Source organism: Marmota marmota, unplaced genomic scaffold (assembly GCF_001458135.2).
Source record: "Marmota marmota marmota unplaced genomic scaffold, marMar, whole genome shotgun sequence".
Classification (NCBI taxonomy): Eukaryota; Metazoa; Chordata; class Mammalia; order Rodentia; family Sciuridae; genus Marmota; species Marmota marmota.
Window position 1 is genome coordinate 241982 of NW_025999869.1, and position 25919 is coordinate 267900.

Genomic DNA, 25919 nt, shown 5'->3' on the forward strand with positions numbered 1-25919 from the left:
ATATTAATGTAAACACTTCCCTTTGGTGCAGTTCCCCTAATAAGCATTAAAAAAATGATAATTAGAAATGCTATTTCAGGGACTGGGGCTATAGCTCAGTGGTAAAGCGCTTGCCTTGCATGTGTGAGGCACTGGGTTCAATCCTCAGCACCACATAAAAAGATACTATGTTTTCATCTACAACTCAATAAATATAAAAGAAAAAGAAATGCTATTTCAATGCAAAAGTTCTGGGAAATAATTCAGTTTTCCTGTTCATTTTCAAATATGAAAGGATTCACACTACAAAAACTCTGAACATTAAAGAAGTGATAAATCATTTTTCCCTGTTGCTTTCAAAGCCATTTCACTGACAGTGGAAGAGAAACCCTCTAAATGTGTGATATTTACTTCTTATACATGAAAGGTAATGGAAAAAAGTAATGTGTGAAAGAGTCTAATTTTTACAGTTCCTTTGAAGAACAGAAAAAAAAAAAATTGTACAGGTTGAGAAACTCTGAACCAGAAATCTGATAGAGCCTTTACAAGTTTCAGTTTGATTTATGCGTCACATTTCCATTGTACTGACAGAAATATTGGAAAATTCGACCTATGGGAGGGAAGATTTATTTTGGCTCATGGTCATATAACTTTTTCAGTGTATCACAGACTGACCACCTTGCTTTAGGCCTGAGGTGAAGCAAAACATAATATGGAGTGATGTAGGGAAAGAGAGACTATTTACCTCATGGGCTCGGAAGGAGGGAGAGAGAGGGAGACAGAGAATGAGTTAAGTACATCATTGGTTGCCTAACAAGTTTTGTTTTGCAGACTATAGATGTGGCCTTTCTATTTTAGTGTTTCTGCTTCCCTTGATACTCTAGTGTGCACTTGTGATGTGGTTCACATCTTGATGCCTCATGGTCCAGGTCCAGGTACAAAAAGAAGAGGAAACCATCATGCTAGCTTCTAATAAAGCATGGGAGAGGCTACCTCAAGTATTCTGAGGGCAAAATCCCTAGTCAGTGTGTGGGCTGTTCTTAGCACACTAACAGCATTCCAAAAGTCATATAAGAAGGTTTGATGGTCTTAGGCAAAATCACTATGCATTTTGTACTAACCCTAATAAGAATGAATCACATTTCTTTAAGATTGAGGTGGTGACTTCCATTGTAGGTTATTGGGCAGCTAAAATCTTTCAGTACCACACAAACCATGAGCACTACTGGGGTCAGAGGAATATATTACCTGTGTAAAGTGCAAGTTTGCATGAGTACCCCAAATTTTTCAGAGGAAATTTATGTAGAGAGTAGTAGTTTTGTGTAGTGGGCAGTTCTAGAAACCTACTAACAAATGACATTGGTCACCAAGACCCTTCAATGCTTCTTGCTATGCCAATATCCCAACAATTATGCTGATCTCCTGGTATCAAGGTACAGGATGGTTCTTTAGTTGGCCTTGAACCAGCTCAATTCTTCCCCACCCCTGTTGCTTGTAAGTGTCAAGAATAAAAGTGAAGTGTGGACGTAGAAGAATAAAGAGCAATCCCGTGCACCACTGGCCAAACTTTTTGTGTCATGGAGAAGGTGAAGTGGCAGAAGGCAAAAGAGGCGACAGACATGGGACAGACATGGTGAACTCAGCAGTCTCTTTCTCCTTTTGTTAAAATATTTTTGTTGTTGTTGTTTTTGATGGACCATTTTTTTTTCTTAAATTTGCTTATTTATATATGGCACTGGGAATCAAATACAATGCCTCATACGTACGAGCCAAGTGCTCTACCTCTGAGTACTTCTATGCCTGGACTCCACATGGGTATTTAAAATATTGCCTTCAATAAGATACTGATTCATTTTTTTTATACAAACTTCTTCCCAAAAAGAAGTTTGTAGTGTAGCAGAAATAGAATAAGAAAGAGGTCAACAGTGTTAGTGTTAAACCATGATGCAAAGAAAAGACCACTGACTCCAATTTAAATCAAATTAAAGCAAGCTTGTAATTCTGACCAGCAGGGACTATCCCTCTCCTGAAATATGTGGGAATAGAAGACAGTACTCCAACTATCTAGGAGCTCAGTTTTATAGCACAAAAAGTTGCAACAAGGGGGGTGTCTTGAGAACTTACAGGTAACAGGATTTTGAAATGCATAATACAAAGGCAAGTAGGTTAAAGGTCTAAGTGGTTCAGCACTTAGGGAGTAAATATAAATCCCAACATCAGAATTTATGAGGCACTATTAGAGTTTCAGAGAGGATTATTATCTTGTCAGGGAAAGCCAGAATTTATGAGGTACCACTGAGGTTTCAGAGAGGGTTGTTCTGGTCAGGGCAAGCCAGGCATGGGTGAGTTCAAGGTACAGGCAGGAATTCCAAAGAAGTTGATAGATCTCAGGAATTTATAGTAAAACAGAAATTAACTTTTCATGACTCTGTGACAAGATGGCTCCCAATCTTAAGATGGAATTAGGCTGTGTTCATCAGTTAGCAGAGCACACAGTCACCAGGGGTTTGAGAAGGGGGACTCTGGTGGAATAGGGAAAGTAGCAAATGATAAGCTATTACTTTTATTAATTTGGAAAGGGGAATTTGGAACTTTTTAGAAACTCCAACCAGAGACATACTCTTAACTCAGAGTTTTGTTCTGTATTGTCCTAGGGTTCAGGATCTCTTTATTAGGGGAGCAGTCCAGTTGAGAAGTGGATCCTTCAGAAATCTAGCTTTACAGTGAAGGGTTTATCTTACAATGCTCTGGTGATTTCTCAAAACAGGATTTTTTAAGTTGGAACCTACAATTTTGGTATAAATATGTATGAGGGTGCTCTCTTAGTCCCTATAGCCATCTCAGTCATAAATATATATGTATGTTAAAAGCAAGAAGATTTGTGTGTGGGGGAGTAGTCTTCTCACCTTTGTCAATAGTTTTTTAGAGACATGACATTTCATTTATTTAGTGTTTTATTAAAACAAAAAAAAATGCACCTCATTGATTTGGAGGCATTTATTTTCTCTTTTATGTTCTCCAATTTATTCTACAGATTTAGAAACTTTTTTAGATTCAAACATCTCCAGTCTTGTCACTATAATTATATTTGATCTTTAGAAGGAACAATTCCTTTATCTGGAAATGCACAGGTTCCACAGTGGAGATGTTTTAGAATTCTTGCATTCATATAGATGTATGTGTAAGTATACATATATGCATATGTATTTGTATATGTTGAGATTTGTGTGTGTGTGTGTGTGTGTGTGTGTGTGTGTGTGTATATATATATATATATATATATATATATATATATATATATATACATACATACATATATACATATATCAACCTGCTTTTGTTCACAGTCCAGTTTCTCTCAGTCCCAATCTGACTGACATTGAGCTCAAATTTACACTGGGCATAATCTGAACTTTAAAATATTCATGTAAATAAAGAACTCAAAAAGATTTGTAGCTAAGATCTGAGAGACACCTTTGGGATTTACCAATATGTAATGATAAATCAGTGAGTTTAGGGACTCCCCATGTTTCCCAAACACTGGTTATTTGAAATAATAGCAATTCACAAATAGAGGAAATCTGCTATTGATTCAGGGGTCTAGCAAGGGCTTATACAAAGAACACTTATGAGTGTCCAGAAGAAAGGCAAATTAAGAGTATAATTGTATAGGGAGTCCTTGGTGGTTTATTGGGGTTTGGAATTAAGTTAACCTGGTTTGAAATTTGGTTTTCTAATATAGAATCAAGATCACAGTCCAGTAGACACAAAAGCTGGTAATCTCCACAGAATGTCATGTGACCTGCCCTCACGGCCTCCCCTGATATGGAAGCATCCTTTCCCATTACCATGCTGAAAGAATCCAGGGTTAACTTAAAACATGAGCTGACTTTGGAACCTAAAAGAAGGCCTCATGTCAGTAGGGAAGTGTAGGATTCCACGAGGATGGTGGGTGGGGAAGCAATGACAGAATGACAGACATGCCACATCTTCTTTTCTTTAGAAGGTTGAGTTCTGGGGGCTGCTCCTGTGGAAAAGGGGGAGAGAGGCAGACCCTGTGGACATCTCAGGACACTGATTATGGGCAACTGAAATACTTGTTTTCCCATGTTTTTCTCCTCAATATTGGTAACTTGCATGTCTTATGTGGTTGTGAGAGACTGTGTTTCAGTTTGACAGAACTTTTCTAGAGAAGATGCAGACTTGAGACAGGCACTGCCTTGAAAGAAGAATGTAGGCAACATTTTCTCCTAGGCCCCACCTGGTGAGATAGGTACATTGATGGAAGGTGGAAATGACCACTCCCTTTCCTGGGCCACAGAGGGTTGGAGATACCTTTTTAAAATGAGGAAGTCCTGGTTTCCCTGGGAATGTATGATTTTCTGCCTGTCCTTTAGTCTCCTGTGCTGGTTAGTAACAGAGCTGTTCCACTTCACACTGGTGAGGATAAATTAATGAGGAAATGAAGTATGAGAGGCAATAGTGATACAATGAGCCCTGGTACAGGTCTGAGTCAATGTATTTTCAGAAATGGTCTATGCTTCAACTTAGGATGGACAATAGCCAGAGGAGTATACACAGTCCTGAGAATAACTGCCTCAAAATCATCATTTCTCCCAGTAAATTCATGCTGATAAAGTTAATACTGAAAAAAGAAAAACCATCTTTACAATTTCATTTGAGAAAACCCAGTAGTTTTCCTGGTGACACACTTTTGTATCTGAACCATCAGCTTTTGAAAATAAGGGTTGACTCACCAAGACTTGCCCTATGACACTTCAAACCTCACCTCAATATATTCATCCCTCTATGTTCTCAGATTTGAAACTATTTCTTGTGACCTTTGTCCATTGCCACTCACTTTCCTATACTAAAATCATGACTTCAATGATTTAATGTCAGATCTAAAATCCTATAAGCATGCATCTGCAATTTGCTTTGTGAGTGTCTGTCAAAGTGACATATCCCATGCTGAACTGCTTCCTGAGTGAAGGAGTGTGATTGATGAGTGGGCTGTGAACTAGAACACTACTTTTTAAATTCCACTTACAATGACATTGACAATGATTCCAATCAGTATGTTTATCTGAACAATTTCAACAAGATTCTTTAATGCACCTTGGTATAAAACAACTGGATAGAAGAATGACTGTAATTTTATTCTGTGGTGAAAATTGGTGGCACATGTGTGTGGCAGTATCCCCGGTTACATAAGGTCTTCTATAAGAATGTAAAGAAAGTATTGATTGATTTATTATCTGGAGTATAAAAACAAAACAAAAAAAAGTCCACCAAATATTTTGACATGATTTGGGCTTATCAAAGAGGAGCATAAAGAATGATGCTTGGGACTATTCAGTGTCCAACCTAGTGTGTGGTGTGTGTGTGTGTGTGTGTGTGTGTGTTATGTGTGTGTATTATATTTCACACACACACACACTTTTTTTTTTCCTTTTGATATCAGTATTAGCTGCAGGGCCGGCTGAACAAATGTTAGCTGCAGGTGGGCTGAACACTCAACCCCCACCCTTCTGGTGCCTTATAGCTTATTTGCCTCAAGACTGAACACTGAAACCCACTCAAAACTGAACACTCAACCCTCACTTGTCTGGTGCAATGGAAACCCACATTGGGCCCCTGCCTGAGGGCAGAAGATGACACCCTTAGCAACTGCCATATGATCCAATCACTATGCCAACAAGGCAGCTTGCAGACCCAGAGATCCCATTAGATTTTGGCTATAAAAATTCTCTCCTGCCAGGCCCTCCCCTCTTCTCACTTTGCCTTCCCCCTTTGCTTTCTCCCTCTCTTTCTTTTCTCTTTTTCTTCTCTCTCTCTCTCTCCCTCCTCCTTTTTCTGTCGATCAGATACTGCTACAATAAAGATCTCTTGGTCATTCTGAGTGCCATGGTCATGTTCCTTTTATTTTGGTGCCAAAACCTGGGAAGAAGGTAAAACTCAGATTTGACCACCACAGTGGTCCTTAGGGACTCCTCCCTCAGATTTGACCTCTGGGTCCAAAATTATTTCTCTTTCTCTACATAGACCTCACAGATCATCTTCAGAGGACTGTGTAACCCCCATGAACACATAATGGAGTACTGACTGTGTTGATCATCTTGTCAGCCTCAGTGGAGCAAGGCATGTTCCAATTTAAGGCCACCTACCAGACTCTTTCTAAAATGTTTTACGATGGGCCACTGGGCTTCAGACTGTCCCAGTACACAAAGAGGTGCACGGCCTGACCCTAGCCCCCATATTCTTGTAGGGCTAGCCATCGATGATTGATGGGGTCTCAAGACTCCTGTATCAACAAATCCAATAACCATGCTGGAACCCAGGGTCCAAATGACTGTCCATGGTCACTTTCCTTTCACCAGGGGTTGAATTCAGGGGCACTCAAACATGGAGCCACATCCCCAGCCCCTATTTTGTATTTTATTTTGAAACAGGGTCTTGCTAAATTGCTTAGTGCCTCACTTTTTTGCTTAGGCTGGCTTTAACTCTTGATCCTCCTGCCTCAGCTGCTGGGAATACAGCGGTGTGCTGCTGTGTCCAGCACACCTAGGATATTTCTTTGCAGCAAAAGTGGCATCCAGGAGAATCTCTGCTGCCCCAGGTCTTTTCTCCTTGTCCTACCCCTCCTTCTCTATCTCCTCCTTCTCTGCCTCCACTGCCTACTCCTCCATCTCCTCCTTCTCTGCCTTTACCCCCTCCCCCTATAACTTCTCCTCCAACCCCTCCCCCTCTCCCTTCACCCCTCTAACTCCTCCAAACTACTTCCTCTACCTCAACCCCTCCTCCTCCCTTCCTTCAATCCCTTTCTCCTCCACCTTCCCTCCTCTTCCTCCTCCCCCTCTTCTTCCTCCGTCCTCTCTCTTCCTGCTGTACTCCTCATCCCTTGTCCAGTCTTCCTCCTTCTCCACCCTTTCTCTACCTCTATTTCCTTCTCTTCTCCACCTCCTCCTCCACATCCTTCCTCCTCTATTTCCTCTTCTTACTCCTCCATCACTTCCTCTTCCCCTCTTCTACTCCCTCCAACACCTTCCTCCTCCCCCTTTCTCCTTCTCCATCCCCTTTTCTTTCCCTCCTCCACTTTCATGTCCTCTTCTTCCTCCTATATTTTCTCCTCTGCCTCCACTCCATCTTCCTCCATCTCCTCCTCCTTATTTATGTCTCTTAGCCATACTCCCTCCTTCATCTCCACCGTATTCTAAGCCTCCACCCCTTCCTGCGCCCCTACTTCATTCCCTTCCTCCTTCTCCCACCTCCTCCTTCTACCTCCTCCCCTTCTCCATTCTTTATTCTCCATCTCCTACTCTTCCCCTCCTCTGCTCCCTTTTTCTTCCACCCCCTTTCTCTTCCTTCATCCCTCATCCTCCTTCTTCTTTCTTTATCCCTCCACCCCTTCCTTCTCTCCCTTCTTTTTTGTACACTGCTTTCTTTTCTCCTTCATCCTCCTCCACCCCTCTTCCTCTACTCCCTTTTTCTGCACTCCCTTTTTTCTTCCTGCCTTCCTATTTCTCCATCTTTTTCCTAATCCTGGCTCCTTCCTTCCCCATCCCTTCTTCCTTCTCGACCCCCCTTCTCCTTTGTGCTCCTTTATTCTTCATTCCCAGCCCCTCCTTCTTTTTGCCCAATCTTTTTTTTTTTTTTTCCTTCAGTGGCCTCACAGCTGCAGATTTTGGCTGTTACCCCGACTAGTGACCAAAGTCTTGAACACTCAAAGTCCAATTCCTATAATTTTGTTCAACATGGACACCAGTGGGATTAAAGGAGGATTAAATGTCACAACATTCAGCTACTTATGCATATAAAGAAGATGGCAGTATCTTTCTGAGAGGAGAATCAGTTAAGATGTGGGAGGAGAGTGCTGCACATATGAATGTTGTAGAGGGAATTGTGCTGGGAGAATGGACACATTGGCTGGACCCACTAATGCCAACTTCAGAGCTTTGTTATTGACAAACTGGAAGAGAACATCAGCAACTCTGTGAACCATAGCACACCTGCCAGTAGACACCAGTCACTATGAGCCTGGTGGTCCCTGCTAGTCAGTGTGGCTCCCTCATTAGAAAACATGTTTATGAGATGAAGGAGATTTGACAGAGCACAGGGGCTCAATCCCAGGAGACAAGGACATTCTCCCTAATGCAGCTGGGTGGGCCTTTGCTATTGCAGGCATTTCTCAATCCATCACTGAGTGTGTCAAACAGATGTGCATAGTCATGTTAGAGTCCCCCCACTGGGTTGCTCATGCTATACTGCCCAAGATGCCATCTTCTGCAGTCCTCTTTTCAGGGATCCAGGGCAGGTATAGCACAAGCAGCAACAGTGCACACTTTTCCCACATCACCTCATCCATGTGCCTCAATCCTGATATAGAGAAACCCCTCTAGAGACCTGTGCCATTCAAGGACAGTCTGCCATTCCATAGCTAGCCTTGACCAAGTTGCACCAATTGGCAATGCAACACTCTCATTGTCCTGGGACACAATGATCACACGGGATTAAACAACATTGATTCCAGCTCTTCAGATGTGAAAGGCTGTCCAGCAGGTTTGCATGCACCTGGTCAGGCTACTCATAAACTCAGTGTCCCAAACAACTTGAATGGCTGCAGAATCAGGTGTCAAGGCACCAAAACAAATGAGATCCTTCAGATATCTGGAGCACAGGTGAATATTGTGAGCCCAGTGGAAGATCTACTGATAGCAGCTCACCATCACTGAATCTGCTGCCAGCAGTATCCTGGCTCAGAATCGCATCAAGCTCAGCCTTTCCTCAGAGAGAGGTGGCATGGGGAGCCATTGGAACAATGCAGATTGATCTCTTATCCCTTTCATCTGCTCACTGCCACTCATGATCCACCTGTTTAGTTTCTGAACAGTGATTCCAGGTTTTACATAGTTTGTAAATCTTAAGATTCTACACACTTTATTATCCACTCATGGTTGTTTAATATTATTTGTTCTAATTAGTTATATATGACAGCAGAATGCATTTCAATTTATTGTACACAAATGGAGCATACATTTTCATTTCCCTGGTTGTGCACGAAGTACAGTCAAACCATTTGTGCAACCATACATGTATCTAGGGTAATGCTGCCCATCTTGTTCCACTGCCTTTCCTATTTCCAGGTCCCCTCCATTCCTTTCACTCCCCTTTGACCAATCTGGGGTCTGAACCCAAGGGCACTAAACTACTACAACACATCCCCAGTTGTTTTTAATATTTTATTTAGAGACAGGGTCTCCTTAAGTTAATTAGGGCATCTCTAAGTTTCTGGGCTAGCTTTGAAGTCTCAGTCCTTCTGCCTTAGCCTCCTGAGCCACTATGGATTACAGGCATGAGACACTCACTATGTCCCACTGAAATAATTTGTTTTATAGATTCTCAGTTTAGTATGAATCTGAACATCCATATGTCCCCATCCAAATAAAGGTCAGTGAGCCCTGGGCTGGCTGCCCTCTCTCACTGCTCTTCTCTACCTCTGCCTGGAGATAAGCTCAGTGCCAATTCTTTCTGTCATTCCTTATAGTTTAACCATAAGTGAAGAAGCAGAATTTTACTTGGTTTTGTCTTATTTGAGTTTTGAGTAACTCAATGTTATCATTAGTGCTCTATCTCTGTGGTGCTATAACTTGTATTGTGTGGATTCTCTGCCTCAGTTGGCTAGACTCCTATTGCTGTCCCAGGCTGTGGGTCTTCCAGATCTCTCCTTTTGTAAGAACCTCACTTCTTTCCAGTTTAACTTTTTAATCTTGATAATGTCATTCTTTTTAAAATTTTGGCCCCCAAGTGCACACACTTCAAATGTTGTAGACTTTGGAAAAACATTGTCAGGTTATAGATTATGGATGAATTCAAATTACTAGAAAATTCCAGTGCAATATCTGGATGAGCTCTGACTATTCATATATGTGCATTTATGTCTTACACCTGTCTATCCTGGTTTATTTCATATCACCATATATTTCTTTTTACTGAATATCATTTGCATGAGCAATTTTCTGTGTATTTCAATGTTCTTGGAAAGGTTTTCAGTAATTTTCTCATGTTTATTCATTTGTGAGGACATTTCTTTTTCCATTTAATATTCCCTTTGTGTGAATTTATTTTCCTTTGTAAATACTGCAGGCATTTGCCCTGAGGTAGAGCAGTCATCTTGCACCCTGTTGCAGTTTCATGAAGGAGCCTCATTTTTAATAGATTTGAGTGTATCACTCTCTTCTTTTGGATTTCCTTTATCTTATCATTAAGAAAACCTATAAGACAGGGGGCATATTGGGTTTTGAGAGATAAATCCTTAGGTATCCCCTCCTGGACACAGGGAATGAGCTCTCCTGGGGTCACATTTCAGCAGTCAGAGTGTGGCTGTCAATATGGGAATGTGTTGACCCCTCTGTGTGTGGGTATTCATTCTGAACTGTGAGTGAGGCAGGCTCCTCACCTGGTTCAAGTGTTTTCTTTTGCTTTCACTGAGTTCTTTTTATTATTGTCATGCAATTAGTTTTTATGCACTTAATACTTGTACTTCCTGATTGTCTTTATATTTTTCTGTCTGAAAATTAGTTGACAGAGTAAAAGTGTGAGCAGGCCTTGCCCATGAAGCCCTGGCCTCTTCCCAAGTGATTTATGCCTGGCTCCCTCCTTCCCAGTCAGGCCTGACCAGGCGGCACACACCTTCTCTGAGATCAGGTCAGGCTGCCTTGGAACCAAGGCTGTAATTCCTCACATATGCCTGGGACTCTGTGCCCAGAAGAGCTTCCTAGCCAACAGGGCCTGCTGTGGAAAGCCAGGCTCAGCTCTGCATGAGTGGAAATGTCCCCCTGGTGGGGCAGGTCCCCTTGCTGGGAGGAAGTCCTGCCTGAAAAGGGCTTTTGCCAATACCTTGTCTTCCTGGCCTATGTACCCAGGAGCGTGATGCATCTCCTGTCAGTCAGGGTCCCAGAGTGTGCATATTTGGGCTGGGGTGAGAGAGGGGTCTTGTGGAGCCCTAGCCAGTCAGAGGCCTGTCTCTCTCACCCTGTGGAGCTCAGAATCCATCTCCAGGACTGTGTCTTCTCTGCTGTGTGAGGCCCAAGTGGCTTTGGCTCACATTTGTCTCTCTGTGACCTGCAGGTGCTATGAGGTCCACAGGAAGGAATTCTGGACTCCCCAGAATGCAGAAAATGGTGAGTGTGTGGGGCAGGTCTGGTCAGGTGGGAGGTAGGCTTGTTAGAAGTGGTTAACCAGCTGTGGCTGGCCTCTGGCCTCCCAGTGTCAGCTCTATAGTCAGCCAAGAGTACCTGAGTCAGATGCTGCTTCATTTCAGCCCTTGCTTCCTTCAGTCCATGGTGTGGGTTGATCCAGGTCTGGCAGCCACTTTGGCAGAACCCTCTCTGCCCAGCTGGACCCCAGCCCTAGGTTCTCAGTGTGAAGTAAAGGCAGCAGGTCTCATGGGATCCTGCTTCAGGTGTGGGGCTCCTGGGTAGAAGATGCTGGTTTGGGGGTCTGTGTTCCTCTTCTGCCCAGGAGTCACCCTGCTTTCCCCAAAGTAGCCCATGCCTGGGTCATCAGTTGATCCTTAATATATCAGCCCTCTCCTCACATTTCCAGACTCTACCTTGCCATCCAGTGCACAGCATCATCAACTCTTTGCTCCTCACACTACATTCATGTGGGCACAGCTTCAAAGATGTTTTCTGTTTGTGAATTTGCCATGTGATGAAAGCAGAGATCAGCCACCTGGAATTCTACTGGTAAAATACTTTGTGCCTCTCTTCATTTATCTTCCGTAGGCACAGATAATGTCATAAGTTTGTGTTGAAATTCCACTTGGCTCTTCAGAGGGTCCTCTGTCCTCTGCCATTTTCCTGTCCATTCCTGTGGCTGTGAAAGTGTGTCCTTCACTGCCTTGTTTCTTGCAGGGTGCAGACAATTTTGGGCCCTGGGGCAGCTCCTTTTAGAGGGCAGTCTGATGTGTGGGGTGTAGAATCTCAAGGGAGCAGCTGGAGGGTCTGGGTATGAGGAATCCTTTGGGATTTGAGCCATGCACTATTACCACTTGTATACTTCATTTCTTTCTTCCTTCCTCCCTCCCTCCTTCCCTCCCTCCCTTCTCTCTCTCTCTCTCTCTCTCTCTCTCTTTCTTTCTTTCCAGGGATTGAACATAGTCGTGCTTAAACACTAAGCCACATTCCCAGCATTTTAAACAATTTTTAGAGACATGTTCATACTAAATTTCATAGGGTCTAACTAAGTTCTAAAACTAGCTTTGAACTTTTGATACTCCAACATCAGCCTCCCAAATCACTAGGATTGGAGCCATGTGCCCTCACGCATGGCCTGAATACCCTAATTTCAGAGATTAGTTTTTATTGTTTTTTTCTGTTACACTTCACATCTTTTTTTATATAAACCTGGAGCCAGGTGCAGGTTTTTTTCTTTAAAACATGTTTAAGCAATTCCCCCTAATTTTCTATACCCATTGTCATCTGATTAGGCAAAGCTGTGAGAGGCTTTTTTAGACCTCAGATCTCACTATGTCCACTGTGATGTGCAAATGCAGTAATTCACAGGTAAGTCTTTCCTCTGTTGTTTCTGGAATCTGAGACCAGACACCCACACTGGGCACTCAGTGTTTCAGTCAGCTTTTTTGCCACTGTGAATAAAGGACCAAACAAGAACAATTGTAGTAGAGAAAAAGTTTATTTGAAGGCTAATGGTTTTAGAGGTGTTAGTGCACAGGAGGCTGGTTCCACTTCTTGGGGCTCCAGATGAGGCAGAACATCATGGTGGAAAACTGTGGCACAGGGAAACAGATCACATGGTGATCAGAAAGTAGAGCGAGAGACTCCACGTGCCAGTTACAGTATATCCCCCATAGCCACATCCCCAATAAACCGCTTCTTCCAGCCACACCCCAGCTGTCTCCAGTTACCACCCAGTTAATCCTATCAGAGATTAAGTCACCAATTAGGTTAAAGCTATTTCACAATCATTTCTCCTTAAAATCTTCTTTCATTGTCTCTAGTTTGAGCTTTGAGGGACACCTCACATCCAAACCATAACACTCAGGCTGCTGTCTTATATATTTTTATGTATATATTAAGCATATATATTATGTATTATATATTCTTGTTCTTTATTATTATTCACTTTTTTCCTTGTGTTCAATTGTAAATAAACTTTTCTCTTAATTGCATTTCAGTATTTCATTTCATATATAGAGAAGTTGATTTTTGATTATTAATTGATATTATTCAAGTTTCATCTATTACTTTTCACTCCTGACCTTGGGCACACATCTTCCTATTGCTTGCTTCCAGCTGTTGAAAATCATTTGTCCTGCTGCTGTAAACTTTAATGTAAAGCATTTCATTGAGACCTACATTGTGAACCCATTTGGGTCACCCCAACTTTGGGAAATGGCTTGGGGTCCAGGAGCCAATCCTGTGACACAGGAGATAGGGTTGATCATTTCAGCGTGTGAAAGTTGAGCAGTCATGGCCCTGTGAGGAGGTTTGTGTGAAGCCTCTGTGTATGTGTGGGTGTACTGGAGCCCCATGACTTCTCAGGTTCTGATCTCCCCCTGTGAGCAGGCTTTCTGTAGGAGCAGCAGTGAAGAAACACCATCAAATGCCCCTGTTATTTTGCAGTAGAGACTCTAGGGAGCGGGAAGCTAGAAATAAAAGTCAAATGCACATCGTGTCTGTGGTCACTGTGTCGCTGTCTCCTCCTACTTGGGGCCTGTGGATGCTGTCTCTGTGGATGAGTCTGAGTGTGAGTCGCCTGCACCCACCTGTATCTGAATGGTGAAGTCAGTGATTTTGACCCACTGTCTGGGGCTATGTGGGTTGGCTGGAGTCTGGAACACAGGGATTTTCTTCCTGGAGTGGCTGGTAGCACTCCTCTTGCTGTGTTGTCTGGAAGTGGTGACAGCAGGCATCCTTGACTTGGTTTTATCATGATGGAGGGAGCCCTTTGTCCTTCATCCTTGACTATCGTGTTAGGCTCAGGTTTTTTAGAGCTGTGGCCTATTAGGGATTTTCATTATTTCCAGGTATGTTTGTGTCATGAAGATGGCTTGAGATTTGTCAGCCACTTTTTCTTTATTTTTTCCAGGTGTCAACACCTCTCCAGATGCACAATGCATAAGTATTTTCTACAGTTCCTCGGGGTGCCATTTCACTCTGATTGTTTCCTACAAAGGAAACATTTCCCTCTTTAGTGTTGATTCACATTTAAGTTGCACATGTTGATGAGGAGCAGTGAGCCAGTTGCACACCTGTTCCAGTGTGTCATCATCAGATCAGGGCATTAGCTCTTCCATCTGTTAACATTTATCATTTCTTGGTGTCTGTGGACTGCTCCCATCTTCATTATGAAATACACAGGGACATGCTGTGCACCCCTGTCACCTCCTGTGCTGGAGGGCAGTACTGCTGGCCCTCCTGAGGTATTCTTGTACCTAATACCCAGCCTCCTCCCTCAGGCCCACCCTGTCCTCCCTCCCCTCTCTTCCTCCCTCTGGTGACTACTCGTGTACTTTCTGTAAAATCACCTTGTAGCTCACCCTGTGAGTGAGACCAGACAGCATGGCTCTCTGTGCTGCCTTATTTCACTTAGCAGGGTGTCCATCAAAAATTTTTTTTTCTAATTGTCTTCTGTATTTCAATAGTGTCTGTCATGATGTTTCCTTTTTCATCACAAATTTTACTAATTTGAGTTTTCTCTCTCCTCTTTTTTAGGGTGACTAATGATGTATCAATTTTATTTGTTTTATTTTTTTTTTCACAAAACCAGTCTTGTCAATTCTTTGAATTGTTTCTTTTGTTCCAATATTATTGATTTCCACCCTGATATTAATTATTTTCTGTCTTTTAGTTTTGGTGTTTGTTCTTCTTTTTCTAGGGCTTTAGGTTGTAATGTCAGGTGGTTTATTTGTTGATTTTTTTATTCTTATAATGAATGAACTTAATGTTATGAAGTTTTCCTCTTTGTATTCCCTTCATAGTGTCCCAGAGAGTTTTATATGTTACATTGGAGTTCTCACCTATCTGTAAGAATTTTTTTTTTAATCTCCTCCCTGATGTCTTCTGTTATCCTCGAGTCATTCGATAACATATTATTTAGTCTCCAGGTGTTGGAGTAGCCTATATTTTTTATTTTATCTTTGATTTCTAATTTTACTTCATTTTGGTCAGATAGAACGCAGAATAGTATCTCTAGTTTTTGTATTTACTAAAACCTGGTTTGTGGCATAACATATGGTCTATTTGGAGAAGGATCCATGTGCTGCTGAGAAAAAAGTATATTTGCTTGTTGATGGATGGGATATTCTCTCTCTCTCTCTCTCTCTCTATATATATATATATATATATATATATATATATATATATATATATATCTGTTAAGTCCAAATGATTGATTATTTTATTGAGTTCTATAGTGTCTTTGTTTGGTTGTTGTTTGNACTAAAACCTGGTTTGTGGCATAACATATGGTCTATTTGGAGAAGGATCCATGTGCTGCTGAGAAAAAAGTATATTTGCTTGTTGATAGATGGGATATTCTATATATATATATATATATATATATATATATATATATATATATATATATATATATCTGTTAAGTCCAAATGATTGATTATTTTATTGAGTTCTATAGTGTCTTTGTTTGGTTGTTGTTTGGAAGATCTTTCTAGTGATGAGAGAGGTGTGTTAAAGTCACCCAGTAGTATTGTGTTGTGGTCTATTTAATTGTAGTTGAGAAGAGTTTATTTGATATACATAGATAGCCAATTGTTTGTGGCATATTTGTGAATGTTATGTCTTCTTGGTGTATAAATTCCTTAAGCAACATGAAATATCCTTCTTTATCCCTTTTCACTAGCTTTGGTTTGAAGTCTACTTTATCTGACATGAGGACCTGCTTGTTTACATGGTCCATGTGAGTAATATGTTTTTTCCTAAACCTTTCACCTTCAGTCTGTGGATGTCTTTTCCTGTGAGATGAGCCTCTTGAAGGCAGCATATTGTTGGGCCTTTTTAAATTTTTTTTTTATTCCAATCTGTCAGTCTATGTCTTTTAATTGATGAGTTTAGGCCATTCACATTCAGGTTATTATTGAAATATAAATTGTATTCCTGGACGTTTTGGTTTATTTTTGGTTTTTACCTTGACTTGGTTTCTCCTTTGATTGGCCTTTCCTTTAGTGTAGTTCCTCCCTTTGCTCACTGTTCATTGTTGTTTTAATCTCCTCCTGGGATATTTTGCCAAGAACGTTCTCTAGTTCAGGCTTTCTCCCTACAAGTTCTTTTAACTTATTTATCATGAAAGGTTTTCATTTTGTCATCAAATCTGAAGCTTAATTTTGCTAGATGTAACACTCTTTGTTGGCATCCATTTTCATTAAGAGCTTGCTATATATTGTTCCAGAATCTCCTGGCTTTGAGAGTCTGGGTTGACAAATCTGTAGAGATTCAAATTTGTCTCCCCTTATATGTATTTGGATTCCTCTCTCTTGTGACCTTTATGATTCTATCCTTAATATGTATGCTAGGAATTTTCATTATAATGTGTTTTGGTGTAAATATGTTGTTATTTTGTGCATTTGGTGTCCAGTAAGCTTCTGGTATTTGGATTTTCCAATTTATTCTTCATATCTGGGAATTTTTTTGATATTATTTAACTAAAGAGATTGAATACTTCTTTGATTTAAATTTCTGTGCCTTCCTCTATCCCAATAAATCTTATATTTGGTCTTTTGATGATATCCCATAATTCTTGGAAGTTCTATTAATGATTTCTTAGAATCTTTACTGTGTGCTCAACTTATTTTCAAAATTGTATATTTTGTCTTCATCATAACTGATGTTCTGTCTGTTGGTGATACTTTCTATTGAGTTGTTTATTTGTTTTATTGTTTACTTCATTTCAAGGATTTCTGTTTTGTTTTGTTTTTTTTTTTCAGAATCTCTATCTCCTTCTTGAAGTAATCTTTTGCTACCTGTATTTGCTCTCTTATCTCTTTGATGGAGTGATCAATTTTTTCCTATATTTGCTCTCTTATATCATTCTTTAATTCACAGATCATTTTAATTATGTTCATTCTGAACTCCTTCTATGACATTTCATCAATTGTGCTGTTGTTTCTATTATTGCAATATCTTGGTTTCTTTGGGGCAACTTCTTCCCTTCTTTTTTCATGTTGTCTCTCTATTTTCCTTTCTCATAATGTGGATCTGACGTATTGCAGTTTCTACCCTATAATCTTGTAGTGTCCCTGAAGATTACCTCTCCCTCACCTTGGTGTTGAGCTTGTGTTCCAAGATGGATACTACTGCAGGTAAAGGTGGTGGTGGCAGTAGTGGAGGTAACTCAGTATAGCAATAGGGATGTCCCAAGATGGATTCATCCACTTTCAGAGATGGAGATAAAATGGGGGGCCATACAATGGCTTTGGGCTGCCTGTTCTGAGATACAGCACTTGGCCTGCTGTGCTTCAGGAGGCAGCTGCCTCCAATCTCTGTCTGTTGTCCAAAGGTGGAGGTTACAACTTGGGGAGGGCTATAGCAATGGCTGCAGTGTTCCAAGATGGAGGCAGGCTGGGGGAGCAATGCATTGGTAAATGAGGAGCCCCAGCATGGTCCTCTGCTCTGTGCAGAGGCAGTCCTGGGCCTGGGCTCTCACACATGTCAGCAGGGATGGTACTGTGCCTGATTGGGTCTGGGCTCCCCTGTGAGTGGCCGGGATGGTCCTTAGCCTGGGCATGGGCTCTGGCATGGGTCAGCAGGTTGGCAGAAGTAATGGGCTTGGGCTTCTGAGTGGCAGAGATAGTTCTATGTAAGGATTCTGAAGTCTCTGATTGCTTCATGATTTTGGCATGCTTGGTGGTAGGAAGTTACTGTGCAGAGGCACAGAATGTCTCGCTGCTAGGAACACTTCTGTGCAAATCACAGAATGCCTGCCTGCTGTTGCAATTTGCCCTGCATGAGGAGGCTCTGTATTAGAGCCTTATCAGCTTTGACCTTGATCTCAGGTCCACAGCTCTTTGGAATAAAGAAACTCACTTGTTAGACAACCACAAAATTTCACCAAGCTCCTCTGCACCTGAACCTGTCCACATAACCGTAACTTTAAACATTTGACTTTCTTGAGAGCTTTACAGAGCTTCTAACATTGCACCTTGCAACTATAGGGTGTAACCAAGGAATAAGCTGCATAATATTGCTAACTCTATAACCAGCCTAATGACACAATGAACAATAATGTACTACTGATGCCAGGGACCTAATATAACTTATTGATTTAAATAAATCTGGCAGCTTGGACATTCGGTCATTCTGCCTCTGTACCTTGCTTCTGTCTACTTTTGATTTTGTATAGTTCTAGGCCTGGGGCTGGGCTCTGGCTTGTGTCTGCGGGTCTGTCAATCATTTCTTTCATATGTGGAAGCTAGTGCCAATTAAATAAATGAAGATGGTGGAGGATCAAATATAAAATGTAGGGAAGATCATTGGAGTAGGAGGAGACCAGAGGGAGATTGGAAAGGGGAGGATACAGAATGCATTTCATAAAACCACGTTACATGCATATGTAAACACACCACGTGGAATTTCATCTTTATGCATATGAAGAAAGTACCAGTAAAAAACAAGAAAGTAAAAGAGCCAAAGGAAATCAGTAGAGCAGAGGAGGAGAGGTGGGGAGGGGAAGGAATGGGAACTGAAACCAAATTTCTTGCATGTGTAATTTTGTCAAAATGAAACCAACTGGTATGTATAATTAAAATTCTCTAAATAATAATAATAATAATCCCAAATTGCTGAGGGCCTTGCCAAGCTGCCTAGGATGACTTACTTTCCTGTCTGGCTTTGGTACACACAGGGGGACTACTCCATGCACTTCTCAAACCCAATCACATGGTGGCAGTAGAAAACCACCAGCACCATCCAATTCAGAGCCATTCCTCTGGTGACCCATCCACAGACCAGGTAAGTTGTGATCTCTCTTTCCTCTTACCTTGGGTAAGGAGTGAGTTCCAGCATGTCATCTAACATCTCCTTTTTTGCACTGGTATACCTGTGTGGTATACTATGTACCTTTGCACTTAATGGGGTGGAAGTTGGTGTGGTTTCCCTGCTGTAAATACACTCACCATTGGGCAGCTGTGCCTGTTGGTGATGATCCAGAATTAGACTTTTTGAAAGAATCCAGCAACCATCTAAAGATAGCAGATGTGTGCTCACACTGCTGGCAATAGTCTTAGTGGTGGTCTCAACTTGTACTACCAGCTATATAGCACTCAGCTTTTCTAAGACCCCTGAACCATGTCTTTGCCCCCCTCCATAGCTGTGACCCTGATCCTAATGGAATAGCTCATTTATTACCTTATCACTGCCATGGTCTCCACCCAAACCCACTGGGGTACCTAGAAGCATCCAATTTATAAGATACTTCTTGGACTGATTAATGTGTCCATGGCTCACAATTGCTTTATATCTGTGTGCATTTGGGAATAAGCCTCAATGTGTTCAGGCTCCCAGGCCCACCTCTGCTCTCAGAGTGTGGAACTGGGAGATGCCAGGACCTTACCATAGGGAGGTCTGCAACTGTGTGGGTGTAGTCCTGGAGGGGAGGGAAAGTTTGGACTTCACCTACAGCAAAAACTGGCTCTGCTTTATCCTTAACCAATCAGTGTGGTTAGCAGAAAGCTCAGGTCCTTGCAATTCAGGTGTTGGTGACCTGTCCTATCTCTTGGGGATGTGCCACCAGCATTTAAACTGCTTTCTCTAGGTTAGAAGACTAAGATAGCCAGGCATGTAAGATCCAGTTGGATTCCTTGCCATGTCCCGTGGGGGGTGTGGTAGTTAGTGATGCCTTTCTTAAGGCCACACAGAATGGAGGTGGACAGTAGGCCCAACAGTAAGCACCCTTCAGACAGCTCTGCCTTTATGGAGATTGCTGCCCGGGCCTGAGGCAGCATGGGCCATTGGTCTCCTCTGCCCCTGCAAACCCGGCACTGGCCCATTTATTTCTCTGCCACTGCCACCATCACCACAACCGGTTTGCATCCACGGGGATGGAAGCTGTGTCTCTATTGCCTCCCCTTCTGCCTACTGGCCCTCAGCTGACCAAATGCATAGAGCTTTTAAAGTTTTCTGCCAAATATTACTCTGCCTAAAATCTTCTTTTTCCCTTTTTCAACATATTTCTGTACTTATTAACATAATAGAATTTTGTTGCTTTCAATATCATTAGTCAATTTGAATCCTTTCATTTCATAAAACTCAAAGAAAGAATATTTTTCTGTGTAGCAGGGGAATTCTTTGAGTATATTTACATGCAGCTTTTTCTGTAGAATTGTCCTGCCATGCTTCATGTTATTTTTCCTTATTTGCCATTCTACCAGTATATTTAAGATCTGTTAAAAACTTTTGTAGTTTGTTACAAGGTGCTCAATATTCTATTGCCTAACTTATTTAATTATCACTTGTGATTTTTCTTATCATATGAATATTCAAAACTTTGAAATATGACACTCTGCCAAGGGTTAATAAGTTTTTCTCAAGCATGATATCAGAAAAGTAAGCTCTGGAACCCTCAGGTTTGTGTCCCTCATGCCAGAGATGCTGTGTCCCTGGTGGGAACTGTGTTCTGGCTTTTCTGGATCCAGATCCTGGGCTTGCAGGAAGGGCTCAGGACAAGCTGAACCTGGTACAGCTTAACTGAGACTCAGTTCACCAGAAAAAGTGTTCAGCCTTCCCTTAAAGTGACTGCTGAGGTCCCTTGGGGGCCAGAATGTGTTATGGGGCTTTTAGGAAGATGATTATCTCTTAATCGAGGGAGGAAATAGCAAGCTCCCTGGACAATTATGTCATGGATGACTTTAACCCTTTCTATGCTTTGAAATGTGCTGGAACACACAGAAGCACAAGCACCAAATCTGACAGCTAGGGACCGTTACAGGGACACAGACATGGAACTGCCAGGAAGGGCCACCAGAGAAGCAGAATATCACAGCATCAGGGTTTCCCCTCGGTCACCCCTCCCCGTGGCAGCCAGTGCTGCAAAGCCTTCAGATGCGCCTTGTGCTACATGCAGAGAAGACCTGCAGCAAAGCTGGCCATCTGAGCAGAGCTGCTGGTCCTCTCCCAGCCTCTCCCACCCTCACTGCAGCCACCAGGCCACGCCCGCCAGGACCTGGGAGTCACGGCTCACTGTTTCTTCCACGAAGGCCCCATCTTGTCCCAAGATCTCATTCAGGATCCCACGCTGCATTTAGTTGTGGACTTTGATACCTTCAAAGATATTGAAGAATATTGATTGGTTATTTTGCCAAATGAATTTGATAATAATCATTTCCTGCATTATCATTATTGTGTTATGAGGTCAATGTTTTCCTCAATATTATAGGTTAGCTTTTACTATTGATTCACAATTGTTTGTAAGAGGATGTAGGTTGTGCTTTTCAGAGTCTGGCTGTATATGAAGAGCAGGACTCTGATTTGTGCAGTGACAGGAAGCCATATTGGATCATGTGTATGCTTACACACACACACACACAGAAACAACAACAAAACCACACAATATCAAAACAACAGTTTAAAAACATTTAAAAAGACAAACAGCATGGACAAAAGTGAATTATAAACCCACAGTTGACACTACTGAAAATTCTATGTAAAGTACATCTTGTGACCATCCCCAGCAAAATATGGTAGTACATATTAGGCCACACAAGATCAATGCCCACAAAAAAATTACAAAGATTAAAATCATTTTGTAAAGCTAATGTCTAGCCGCTTCCACCTAATGAACTGCCTCTGACTTGAACCCATTTGCCTTCATCACAAAACTTCATCACAAAACTGGATCCTAATGATCTCAGACAGCATCATCCACTGGATGCTTTCACTCAGCTGAGAACTAGACTAGCTGGACAAGGTCCAAGGAGCTGATTGCCCCACTGGTGCTCAGCCAAGGAGCTACAGGGGACATGAGCAGGCAGAGGGCCATGGAAGGCCAGGCAGGCTCTAAGCACGTGCTTAGGCAGCAGATGGGGGGAAAACGTTAGTGGGGGAAAGTGTCCTGACGTCCACCACTCAGAGCCATGTCAGAAGGCTGCTTCTGGTTATGTCATTTACTGAAAGGGAACTTGAGAGACTCTTTGGAGTCTGGGTGACATTCTCCTTCTTGGCCTGTTCACTAAGAATTAAGGGGGTGAACTTCATGTTATTCATGTGAACTAACATTATGGTTTTACAGGAACAAATTTTATATTTTAGTAGAATTTTAAATGAAGGGAGTCATTATTCACTTTAGTGTGTGTTTGGAACTTAGTAGTAATGGCCTGTGTGATCAAGAGGTCTGAGAGGGTGCCTGTGCATGGAGGAGGAGGAAGGAGACCACACCAAGGGCCAGAGGGTACAAACAGTGCCAAAGCAGCAGCTGAAGACAGTGCCAGCTATTCCCACACCACCCTCTCCAGCTTCCTCAACAGTACACTGCCCAGTGCTGACCACAGGGCTAGTGGACAGTGAGAAACAGGAGCAGAGGACAAGAGCAGCAGACGCATTCCAGGAGAAATCCTGGAAGCACGTCTGCGACTTCAGTGGTCAGCTCGCGGCACCATGAGCATCACTTCTGTGGTTGTTCCTCCTCCAGAAACACCTTTTATACAACTGCTTTGCCAAAGGATCTCCAGCTGGTTCCTCAAAGAAAATAGAATCCACCCCTCCCACTTCAGGAAGCTTCTTCACCAGGTCTCTCAACCTTCTGTCCACGTCCCAGGCCTCCTCAGGAGATGGCTCTGTTCTGTTTTAGGGCGAAAGGGGAATATTGCAAAGCTTTGCACTCACCATGTTAGAAATAGTCATCTAACTTGCTTTGGTGTGGGAAGTGTGAGAAGGAACAGTATATGTAACATCTGGGAGGACACAGGGAGTCCTCAGGACTTTCCTGTCCAGCTGCATCTTCTCCTGTCAAGGGAGAGTGAGTACAAATGAATCTGAGCTAAGGAAGGAGAGAGCAGCTTGCAATGCCAAAACCTAAGGGACTTGGCAAATGTCCCGTAGACAAATGGGCACCCACCTTGGTCTCTATGGGCAAGACACAAATCTGCATAGTTGATTAGATACTGATTACGCCTGTGGCTGCATTAGCTATCCTCTTATATGTCCTGATTAACATTCCAATTCTACCACACAGGGTCTCTGACAAGCAACAGTGACTTCAGCTCCTGGCACTGAGCATCTGTTCTGCAGACATTTTGCCATGAGCCTAAGTGGTCTGTTATTTAAACCAAAGGGAAGATGCACCCTTTCAGAGCTCATCTGCAGTGACCACCTCCTCCAGTGAAACCCCACTTGCCTACACTTAACTCCCAGTCAGTCCATTCACAGTAAGATGGACTGACAGAGTTATACCACCCATAGCCCAGTCATTTCCCTCCTGAATACCCCTGCATTGGCACAGGAGGTCTGAGGACAACTCACATCCAAACCATGTTTTAAGCTCCATGTTTTAAGAGCCACCTCAGATGCACCTCAGGTAGGGAGCCTGCCCCAAACCGTCCTTCCACCCAGGACTGGCATTCCCCCCGTGGTCATCCATGTGGTCTTGATTCTTCATCACACAACTCGATCCTAATGATCTCAGACAGCATCATCCACTGGATGCCTTCATGATTGGACCTTGAGAACATTCCCCAAGGAATGTGGAGAAACAGCTGCACTGTCTCAATAAAGATTAGACACAATGATAAGAGCATGGTCACCTAGGTACTATGTCACACTGCCCCCAAGCAGAAAGTAGAAATTTGCTTTTTTATAAAGAGCCTGTTATTTAACTCTTTATTCATACATCATTTCAAATTCGCAGAAAATTAGCATGAAAAAAATAATACAACTAATTCCAATGAACTCTAAACCTAGACTAACCTCTGATTAACCATGCACCTGTTTTGTTCATATCTTCTCTCTCCACTAAACCAGAACACCTCACGACCATTTCCTCTAAATATCCACTATGTATTTTGTAATGATATGAATATTTTCCCCCTAGAAGGAGAAAGTCCTTGTCAACTTAGGTATATAAGGTGGATCCAGGGGAGCTGCATGAGTACCCTGAATGCACAAGCAGGGGACAGAGGAGGCTCACCCCTGAGAGGAGCAAAGTGGTGCAGCACTGTGGAGTAGTAACCCAGGAGACGGCACCAGGAGATCTTCATCTGAGTGGAGAGGAGAAACCATGGAACTTAAATCCCCTACTTTACTGTTTCCTGAAAGACAGGTCCCACACTCAACATTTTCCTCAGAGCCCCGGTGATATCCTTGTTCCTGAAACTGTAGATTAAGGGGTTCAGCACAGGGGTGAGAATGGTGTAAAACACAGACACCACCATGTCCTTCTGAGGGGTGTGGTAGGAGCTGGGGAGCATGTAGGTGTAGACGGCAGCACCATAGAAGAGTGTGACCACCATCATGTGTGAGGAGCAGGTGGCCAGGGCCTTCCTCCTGCCCTCTGCTGAGTTCATCCTGTGGATGGTGAGGAGGATGCAGGACTAGGAGCCTGAAATGACTGTCACAGGGATGAGGAGCATGAGGACACAGCACAGGTACATGAGTGTCTCATAGAGCGAGGAGTCTGAGCAGGAGAGCTTCATCACAACAGGGACTTCACAGAAGAAGTGCTGGATCTCCCGGGATCTGCAGAATGGGAAGGTCATGGTGACAGGAGTCAGCATGAAGCCATCCACTGATCCCAGGAACCAGCAGCCAGACGCCAGGAGGAGACACACCCTGTGGTTCATGAGCATAGGGTAACGGAGAGGATGGCAGATGGCTATGCTTTAGTCATAGGCCATGGCACCTAAAAAGAAAAACTTAGAACCTGCGAGTGTCACACAGAGGAACATCTGCATCCCACATTCAGGGGCTGAGATGGTACTTACACCCAGCACCTGATCCAGGAGCACCTTGGTCACAGTGATGGAGAGGGACATCATTGAACTTCAGAGGTCACTGTCAGTCTATGCAAGAAAAACACCAGTTAAATGAGATGAGGTGGAGTTTTTAAATAGTGACAAAATAAGTTAGGAATATGGGTGGACAGAAAACACACCTGGCCTTTCTTAAGGAAATCAATAATGACTTCTTTCCCATTTTCTCTCAAAGACAGTAAACATTTCCAGCTCTCTGGTTCTGACAGATTGTTAAATTTGATGCACTATCTACAGGAAGGTTCTATCATCTCTCCTTAGAAAGACTAGCATGAGCTGTAATGCAGAGGTGTTCTTTTAAGAAATTAAAGTTTTTGTTTGAACCCTGGTAACAGTCCCTAAAACCAGCTGTGGCACTTCACTCTTGACAGCCTTTGCTGGGAAGGGCTGAAGCAGAGAACACAGTGCTCCTAATACTGTAGCTCAGTGTCCAGCATGACTGAGACCCAGGGCAGAAGACAGGAGAGGTGCATAGAAGGGGGAAGGAATGGTAGGTGAGTGGGTGGGTACAAGGTAGAAGATATTTAGATGACACAGAGATGATAGGTGGATGAATAGACAGATTTCCTCTCCATCTTATCCTACTCTGCCGATAGATGAAGGGCAAGATCTATGGAGAATGAACAGGAATCACAATGGCTGCCCTATCTACCTCTGTGGACAAAGTGGAGCAAGACCAGAGTCCACCAGCCAGTGGGAGAAGTGGACAGCACTTGATGAGAGAATGGAGGGAGAGAGGAGGCCGTGAGGGGAGGGAGGCTCCTGGGGGAATCTCTGCCACTGTCCTGGAGCAACACATAGTGACCCCAAGACACCAGGGGATCAGGGAACATGGTCTGCTCCACAAACAGGGCCTGGCATGCTCTCTCTCATTCTTCTCTAGGCAGTTGCTGGAGTTTCATAGGAACAGCTGGTGCATGCTTCAGTAGGGAACTGGTAACAG

The 25919-nt window shown here is 42.7% G+C and overlaps 3 pseudogenes; 2 read left to right on the plus strand and 1 right to left on the minus strand.

Annotated features, from left to right (window-relative positions):
• Positions 1-25919, plus strand: part of LOC107147937 — a 42581-nt pseudogene that overhangs the window by 15179 nt on the left and 1483 nt on the right.
• LOC125620329 lies at positions 7654-11100 on the plus strand (annotated as a pseudogene).
• On the minus strand, positions 24242-24982 carry LOC107148015 (annotated as a pseudogene).